This window comes from Passer domesticus, chromosome 5 (assembly GCF_036417665.1).
Source record: "Passer domesticus isolate bPasDom1 chromosome 5, bPasDom1.hap1, whole genome shotgun sequence".
In the NCBI taxonomy this organism is placed as follows: Eukaryota; Metazoa; Chordata; class Aves; order Passeriformes; family Passeridae; genus Passer; species Passer domesticus.
Window position 1 is genome coordinate 80,102,829 of NC_087478.1, and position 9,849 is coordinate 80,112,677.

At 37.1% G+C, this 9,849-nt stretch overlaps 1 long non-coding RNA gene across 2 annotated transcripts in view; it reads left to right on the plus strand.

Moving 5' to 3' along the window:
- Positions 1–3,143, plus strand: part of LOC135301129 (uncharacterized) — a 65,699-nt gene extending 62,556 nt beyond the window's left edge. For both annotated transcript variants that reach the window (XR_010362868.1, XR_010362869.1), the window contains one exon: positions 2,059–3,143. This is a non-coding gene — a long non-coding RNA (uncharacterized LOC135301129). The remainder of the gene's footprint in view (positions 1–2,058) is intronic.
- The last annotated feature ends 6,706 nt before the right edge of the window (positions 3,144–9,849 follow it).

Sequence of the window (9,849 nt, forward strand, 5' to 3'; positions counted from 1 at the left end):
AAAAATTGTCAGATCCTGATGTGATATTGATATGGCTCAGCCTTGCTTCAGCTATTTCACAAGAGCAACCACTATGGGAAACTACTTTTAGGAAGCTCTGGTCTGCACTGCTCAATGTAATGTTCTGCAAAGACTCATGTTATGTACATAAAACCACTTGAGATAAACCCAACAAGTAGGAAAAAAATCTCTTCCAGACCCCATGGGTGTCAGAGTAAATTGTGCAGTGTAAAATCCTGGCTCTTGGGTTCCACCTGCCTGCAGTTGCCCAGCCCAAATTACTTCCTTGGGGTGTTACCTTTAAGCATTTTTGGGAGCAGCTGGTGGTGCAGGAGACATTTTGGTGGCTTGTTGTGGAGAATCAAAGGTTGGAATGAACACCTCAGGATGATGTCTGAGGATCTACAGTGAGTTCACCAGTCCTTCCTCTGCTCACCACTGTCTCACAGCCATGCACTTCAGCTTTTCACACAGAACAATATCATAGAATACCATAATAAGGACTTTTGAAGAAACTATTTGCAAACAGATCTGCCCTATTTTTATTTTGGTCTTCTCTTTATTGTGCTGAATTTTCCTCGCTGGAGCAGGTGGTTCTGATGGGAAAGAATATGAGTTTTATTTTTGCTTTTGTTTTCATTCATTCTCTTTAAAGAAATTCCAGTTAATTGGACTTTTTTTCTCCTTCTCTCATCTGGTAAAACAACTATACATCAGTAAATTCAAACATAGTTATGAATAACTGGTGATAGCATTGCACAGTGGTTTCCCAAGGTATTACATAATAGAAACAAACAAGCTCCTGCAGTACAATATTAAGACATACAGCATTTCAGCACTTTCTGTGCTTCCAACAATTAAATTACCATCTACCCTGTGCTGGGCTTCAGGAGGAGGAGCACAATTCTGTTCCCATACGACTCTGTGGAGTATTAAACCTAGTTATTTTATTAACTAAAGGCTCTCTTGGGAAAGCCAACTAAAATGATCATATCCTCTCACACACATAATGTAATTAAGGCCCCTATACAAAAAGGTACTTAAGCACATGCTTTACTTTAAGCACAAAGGTAGAGGTCTTGATTCAATCAGGATTACTGCTGGGTTTAAAATTAAGTGCACGCGTAAGTGCTTTGCACTGAGGTTCCTATCATCAGAGTAGCTAGAGAGCTATCAGGAGATAAGTTTTGCCCTGTTACCCAGAATTAAAATGGATGAGCTACCACACTTTTCCCCCTCAAGTTACTCTTGATGCCTACTTGGAACTTTCTGCACAGCAAAACCTGCAGGAATTGTGAGGTCTTGTCTCAATTAAAACAAAGCAAGGCAAACAAATAAAAAGATATATTTTGTTTTCTGTGGGCACCACATCCTTATTTCCTTGGTTTAGGCTTTTGGTTGGATTGCCATTGGTTGCAAAGTCATTTAAAGTATACCATATGTTGTCACTGATTTTCATATATGGCTGCCCTAAATGAACAGTCAGGGGATGGTGTGGAAATAATTGCTTTGAGAGCTTCTCAGTACAATTTTTCTTTTTTTTCCCATGAACATTACATGGTCATCACTGAGCTGTGAGACTGGGAGTGGCAATATCCCCCTAGTAGAGAGTGGTAATATCTCCCAGAACCCCAGAATACTTCTATATCTACGTGCACTTTACTTGTACTTGCAGTGGTGTAGTGTTTCTGCTCCAAACCTGTCATGCCCTAGAAATCAGAGAGAAAATCTCAAATCAGGGTAAAAGAAGGTAAAAGGAATGGAGTAGCTTCTCTAAGTTACCCATTCCAGATTTGAACTGTCCTACTGCAAGGATAATATCACCTACAATGTGACATTGGCACCCTACCATGCTTTTATCCTCCTGCAGCAGAGCAGAGAACACACACCATTGCTCTCCTGCAACAGACACACAGACACAGGTGCTCTAAACTTCTGAAGTGTTTGTAGCTGTGGCAGGTCTTGCCTTTCTTTGATTGCTTTGACAAATTTTGGAATGTTAAGTAAAACGTGATGTTAAGACCCTTCTTTTAATTTTACTTTTTTAAAAAATTCAAGGTGCACCTGCTGAGACAAGAGACGAGAGGGAAGAAAGACCAGCATACTGTGGCTGCCCTATGCTGCAAAGGAAAATTCTGGAGACTAAGTCAACATTAGCTAGATTTTTCTTTCTATATTTTATATACATATAAATATGTTTATATATGCTGTTTATATTTACTGTCAAATGCCATGAACTGTCTGTAATGCAGGCAATGCTCCTTCCCTGAACACACCTGGAAGTGCCTGGGGTGTACTGGAAGTTTTACCATTTGGTCATTGTCTGATGGGCACCAGAAATTTTTGTCTGCTCAAATTTGTATCTGCTTAGAACTCCTGATGGTGGTGGGCCAGGGATGCTGCTGCTCATGTCTCACTCTCCCTTTAGACAAATCTTTGTTTGGGCTGCCAGAATCCCAAATTCCCAAGCACTAATTTCACACAGAAAACATTGAACAACCAACCACTTTATCTTTTGTGCTTTTGCATCCACCTGCTTCTTCCCCCTGTACTCTTCCTTTCAGTCCTAAATGTATCTTTCCCTCTGCTGGCTGTCAAACGTGTCTTATACTCCAGCTGAAAGAGAAAATCCCTTAAGCCACGATGCCACATGTTCAATGCAATCAAAAGGAGTTTGGCTTGTGTTAATCTAGGTGTGCTAGATCCTATGCACCTGGGAGGAGAGTGTGGATGTGCCATATTGAGAACCCATACATTACTTATCTCTGAGCTGTAGCACAAGAGAAATAAACAGCCATATGGCAAATGAACTTCCTTTTTTATTACTTTGTTTTATTTGTTTCAAAATAGCGCAGCGCCACAAATCCAGAATATTAACAATGCTCCATCTGGAAAATGGAAGGTTTTGCTGTTCTGCCATCCCAATTTTAGCTCTCCTGACAAACTGGAGTTGCTGTCCCTGCCTCTCTGCCTGGCACCTCAGGGATTTGCCAATAACCAGAGAGGTCAGTGAGAACAGAGCATCTTCCTTTTGTCTTTGCTGGCCTCATTAAAGACCCAGATGCACAATGCAATACTTCTGATATGAAATAAAAGGAATGAGTTAAACCCATTGTTTGGTGATGTCCTTATTCCATGATTTCGCTTCCTTTCAAAAGAGAATGGAGTCATTTCTGGTTCTGTCACTCTTTGGCTGAAAAGTGTTTGGCAAAGTCAGTGACCAGATCTTCGTCTTTATTATTCCAGTATAAAATGGAGGTAATTCACACTATTGTAAATAAAAAATAATTATTACTATGGTATGCAACTATCATTTGCCACTATCCCTGTATCAAAATGCACAGATAAGCTATATAACCAGACCTTCAAGGAACCAGTATGTATAACTTAACAAATTCTGGGCTACCATTTGCTTTCCATATTAGAATAACTATTTCCCATCTAAATCACTTAAAATAAACTACTCTTAGCCTAGATTTGTAATATTGTAGTTATACGTATTTACACATGCCCATATTTTCAGGGTCTTTGGGTCTTTTCACCCACTTCATTCCTCAAACAACCAGAGGTGTGAGTGAGCACATTATAAACTTCTACAGTCGTGAACAATGCAGTTCTAATTATAGGGATGTGCCACACTGTAGTCAATCTCTCAGCAGTTCTAATTATAAGACATCATCAGGTTAAATTAATAAATAATGAAAGTTAATTTAGGAGAACTTCTGCAAAAATGTAAATGACATTTTTACATACAAGTGGAATTTGTAGTTAAACTGAAAAATGTCACACGATAACTTCATAGTTGCATGCACGAGTCTGTGAATTCTTTGCTTTGATCTTTTCCCTCAGATGTACTGGCAGATCATGTAGGCTGTCAAATGGACATGCTAATTATGCATTTACAAAATTTTCTGTGCTTAGTAACAGATATAAACTCAAATCAAACCATACCCCTATCTCTTGGAGACACAGACAGGAGTGTGTTTTCTTTTACCTGTGTAATTATTCTTCCTGGTCACCTCTTGACCATTTCACTTTTCTCTGTTTTAAGACCTGTGTACCTTAATCATGCAAAAGAGACTTAAAGTCATATTATGAAAGCAGACCATTATAATATGAAAATTATTATGTATTTTGTCCACCTCCCATGAAAGCTTAGATGGTTTTCTCTGTTCTTGACTTGTACTCTCCCAAAAAATCAACATATATTGTTTAGTTTTCTGTCTTTGTAATGCTTTTATGAAAGACAAAATGTCTAATAGACAAGGTGCTCTGATGTGTGATTAATTTTGTGATTTCATTTTCGTTTTATGGAGTTTGCTTATTGCTAGAAAGATTCCCGAATCCAAACCATAGAAGAGAAACATAATATTTTCAAAAACAACTAATGATCTAGGGAATCTGCAATATTGCCTCTCAAACTTCATTTTATTTGTATTTATTTGGTGTATCTCAAACCAAATATTCACTTCTCAGGCTTCTGGTCAAATGGACAAAATAGGTCTCTATTTGTAGATCTGTGTTGAACAGAAGCCTTGACTTTGACTTTGACTTAATACAAACAGACATTAAAAAAATATTAATTCACTTATAAAGGACACAAGACTTCAAGCTGCAAAAATTCCTTAACTTCAGTTTACCTGCAGCTTTTCCTGGGATCCATGCTGATACTATTAGAGTTGTCAGCAGCACAGGATATGAGGTTGGAGTTGATCACAGCCTCAGAAGTGTCCAATGGTTTAATATCAAACATTAAATACATGAAATACATTCTTTTTTTTAATCCTTAGAAGTTATGAGAGGAATAAGGGTGAAACAATGGGTAAAAAAAAAAGTATACTCTTGTGTTTCTCACTTAGCAATGGACAGTCTTGAAAAATAGGTGTCTGTTGAATGACTTTTCCTGAATATGGTGCTTTTTGTGCCTGAGAATTCCCGTGCTCATGACAGTGAAATGGAGTAGCCATTAGGAAACAAGCACATTTATCTTCATCTCAATTTTATCTCCTCTTGTGTATTCCTGAAGCTCAGCATCTCAAATCATGACAGATAGACTCTGCAACTGTTTGCTGCTGTTGTCAACTCCGTCACTACGGCGAGATCAAAGCGGTCTTTTAGTTCCATATAAACACTTACTGTTCTAACACATTTTTCAGGGAGAGAAAAGAGGCTCCACCACCAGCCTCACCTGGCTCTGCCACTGCCTTCCCTCTAAAAGTCATAGCTGGTGTCTCCTGGAGGAATTCTTTTTTTTCAGCAAGCACCTTTTTGATTCTCACAGGTACAATGTCACAGCTCTCCATGCATTTTTACCCATCCAGCTCCTTCCAGAGTAGGACATTAAATGTAAGGAATTGGAAAATCTTTTGTCCCAGTTTGGAAAATTGGTGTTCTCAAATAGCAGCAGCTGAAAAAGAAAAGTTAAAGAACAATTTTTTTACTACATCATGACTGTGCTTTCCTAAACAATTCCACGATTTCCATGGGACCTAATTTAGAGTTCCTCAATATTTCAAACTGACTACAGTAAACAGCCAGCAATAAAAAATTCATTAATCACATACACTGGTAATTTGCATTAAAGGTGAGGGATGCCTGACTGACTCATTGAAAATTAACTGCAAGATTATAAAAAAATTTTCTGGGTCTAAATTGATACATAAACCAGGGTGGGGATGATATGGGAGAGGAAGTAGAGGATAGCAAAAATATATTTTCTTGAATAAGTACATATTATTATTATTAATATTATTATTACTTACTTTCACACTCAGACTTGCAAGACTTCAGCCTAGTCATTATCATTTAATCTCTTCTGTAGATATAGACACTTATGTAGACATTTTCACATGTCCACAGAGTTGTTGAGTGGTTTTAAGACTGAGGATTTCATGAGAGATTTTATTTCCACCTGTTCTGGCACAATTTTTTTTAATAGCTTGACTTTCAGAATCATGCTGTAGGATTTCTTGGCATCAGTCATAAGTCAAGGTTTCTGAAGGTTAAGGCTGTTAGCTCTGAACTCTTTTCATTGTTTTATTGAAGATAAAAATGGACCAAACAGGGTTCAACACAAAGAATTTGGTCCTAGCTTGTCAGCATACAACTGATTTAAACCACAATTATTTTTCATGAAATTGTCTGAGATTAAAAAATAGGTTAATTTGATAGAAGACTGAAAAGTTAACCATAAATTAAAGCAAAATTAAAATTTTGTAATTTAGTTTATTTCTCCTGTACTGCTTGGAATAATTTTACATTTCTCTCACCCCCACTAAATTCAAATTAATATTAATATCTGTTTCTTTGAAAGTTTTACAAAATTACTTTAATACACATTAGCTATCAGGTGCACATTTTCTGGGTTGTTCTTTTTTTTTGTTTTGATCTAATAATCATTGAAGATTAAAGAAGTGACAGCAAAAGGTGACATAGGTGTTAATTTATTTCTGGAGTGTGTGTGAGGGTATCTACACATGTATGAATGCAACTTATTATCTAAACCTGGCAGGGGGAGCTATTACACTTCAGTAACATTTGTAAGCCCAACTTGCTGAGAATGCAAGCCAGATAGTTTCCTACTCCTCTGAAAATCTAAAAGAGATGGTATAATCAAGGCAGACAATACCTAAATATACTTTTCTTACTTCATACATCTTCCCTTCGTGCCCTTAAAGGAAGCCTGCTCTCTCTGAATGGAAATTCTCATTTAATTTCCAGTCTTGCGGTTCAGCAAAATTAAAAATGTGCTTTCCCAGTGTTGGTTATATGCACATCTGGCCTCAGAGCAGCAGGAAAAATCCCCTCTGTAATCTAGCCTGTGCACTGCCTGGTTTATTTCATTTGGAATAAACAGCTGTAAAAAGCATAAACTATTTGGAATATTTTGTTATGTGTCAGGATGTAGATGTAAAAAAATAAAAATTTAAAGGCGATTGGTAAATATTGTGGGTTTTTTTCCAAACATTGGGAAAGTTTGAAATTTTGGATCTAGAACTGCACTGATAATAGTCCCTTGAACAGGAATATTTTGGAGGAAAACTTGGCAGGGGGGATCACATTTAACACACATTACTCATTCATGCAGGAGTTGGTGCTGAACTCCTCACAAAGATGGAAACCCAGCACAACTTCAGTGGTGTCATATGTTTTTTGTGAGAATAAGTGAAAGTCACAGGCAGCAAAATCAGACAAATATTTAGAATTTGTATCCTTGACTTCTGTTTCTCATATTTTAAACCTTTTGTGTTAAAGAGGGATTCAAACAACACCAGAAATGAGAAGTGTTTACTGGTTAAGGGAAGGAACAAGAGAATTCACACTTCCTTACTCCAAAATCATAACAACCAATACTGTTCTGATTAAGATTTTCTTCCAGGAAAACTCCATGCAAAACAGGAAATATATGAAGATGTTATTTGTTCTTCTTCCCAATGGCTATCTTCATTCTTGATTTCTGTAGTTTTGGGGTTTTTTACTAGTCAATCCTAACAAAATTAATAATAACAGCAAACTTTGCCTTGTGGCTGTTCACTAATATTATTTTCTTGCCTATAAATCATATTGTTTATGAACAACACCTGAACAGAGTGCCTACCAAATGATAGCAATTTTTTTTTTGTCTTCCTAACAGCTGCTTAAGTTTACAAAAGTGACTCTTTTAGTCCCACTAGAGATGGGAGTGGATTGAAATTTCCAGACTTAAAACTGAACCATATCCTGTCCACGACAAAGGACAGCACTGGAAAGATTCCTCACATCCAAGTGTGTCTTCACAACCTTTCAGGCTACAGAAACATCCTGCATCCCACATGCATCTCACCTGGCAAGAAAATCCTGATACTGGAGCAAATCCTGGGGCAAATATGGGGTTGAGGTAATTTTTTCATTCACTTTCCCAATCTTTTTTTAAACATTAATTTTGTCTGCCTATTCTTTACATGAGCAGAGCACAAACAAACATCTTTCCAACAATCTTAATAGCAGACATCTCGAGCCCAGACACCTGCACAGGAGTTACTAACAGCACTCTGACCCTGTGCCTTCTGCTCCAGAGATGCTTTGGGTCTGGTGCTCTGGAACACAGGAAGAACTATGAAGAACCATGCACAGGCAACACTTAGAAGCATTTCCTCAAACTTGAAAAAGTTACTTTTATTTTAGAAGAAAGCTGAGATCAACACCTAATCCCTTGACCACAGGTGCCAGGACTTTAAGAAGAACAACAAATATCACAACAGTCCCAAAGAAAACAGTGAGAGCTGGCATTGCTGCTGTTGGAAATTTGAATTTGTGAACAAAGTTCAGGCTAGCTATTGGTTTCAGTCTCATTTTGCATTCAGGACAGTGTTGATTTTTGAGTACTTCTGTGGTGTGACCTAAATAATTTTTATTTCACTAGTTGGGATGATTTTTGCTTTGATTCAGGCTGTAAGCTTTGTGCATCTGTACTCAGTTCAGTTTGGTTCCCTAAGACTTAGGAAAGAGACTGGTATTCTCCAGATATCACAATTATCATTTTTATACAATAAAAACAGAAAAATCTGTATGGTGCCATATGATGGCTATACAAAGCTGAAAATCTGACTGCAAATTTGCATTCAGGTGACACACACACATTTTAGACTTGGTGCTGCTCTGTTTTCCAACAACTTTGATTTAAAATAAAGTTGGGCCTGCGTTAATAACAATGCTACACCAGGGATCAGGAGAATTTGATGTTATTACCAGTTCCAATATTGGCCCAGGAAGCAAACCTGGATGTCACCATGATATTTTTATGAAAATCCTTTGCTAGGATTTTTCTCCTCTTCTATCTGAGAAGCCTCAGAAAACAAACATAAATAATAACTATCTGCTGGCTGTGGAATGTGGTCTGGAGGTTGTTTACCAACAGGTGCATCTTTGATTGCTCTCATGTGAGTTGTTTTGACTTAATGACCAACCATGGTCCAGCTGTGTTGGACTCTCTGAGAGCCACAGGTTTTTATTATTCATTCCATTCCTTTGCTTTCCTTTCTAGCTTTCTGATGGATCCTTTCTCTCTGTTCTTTGTAGCATAGTTTTAGTATAGCATTTTAATATAATATAATAACAGAAAATAATAATAAATCAGCCTCCTGAAACATGGAGTCAAGATTCTCATCTCTTCCCTTGTCCTGGGACTCTTGAACACAACCACACCTGCAGAGGTAATTTTATTCCTTGGTACCCTCTTTCTAGTCAAATTTTACTAGTTTAAAATGTAAATTGAAGATTATTGCTGACCCTAAGACAAGGATGTGTCTGTGGAGCTAAACTTGATAAACACAGTAAATGAAGATGAGGGTGTGCAAGTGAAGCATTTGTACAAAATTGTGCCAGATATCTATAGACAAATGTCCATTTGCATTTGGGAATTCCAAGCCTAATTGACATATATATATTTTACTGTAAGTCTATTAATCTTTTTTTTTTCCTTGTAAAGAATAATAATAATGGTCTGTTGCTGTTGTTTGGGTAAAGTTTCCAGCATGTTGGGGATCCTTTGAATAAAATGCTGGCTTAAAAAACATGATCAAGATTGATTCCTGTTGAAAATTTAGAAGGTTTGGATATGGGTATTTCTAGACAGAGTCCCTGTTGTGCATGTTACCACAAAACACAAAATGTTGTTGACTGGGCAATTATCTAAAGCAAAGATCAAGGCTGTAATAGAAGAGCCCAACAGTTTCTGTCATTTCATGCAGAGAAATAACAGCTTCTTAAAAAGGTGCTTTTTTTTTTTTTTTTTTTTTTTTTTTTTTTTTTTTTTTTTTTTTTTTTTTAAGTCTGAGTATTTCTTTGACCCACCCCAATTTGAAGCTAACT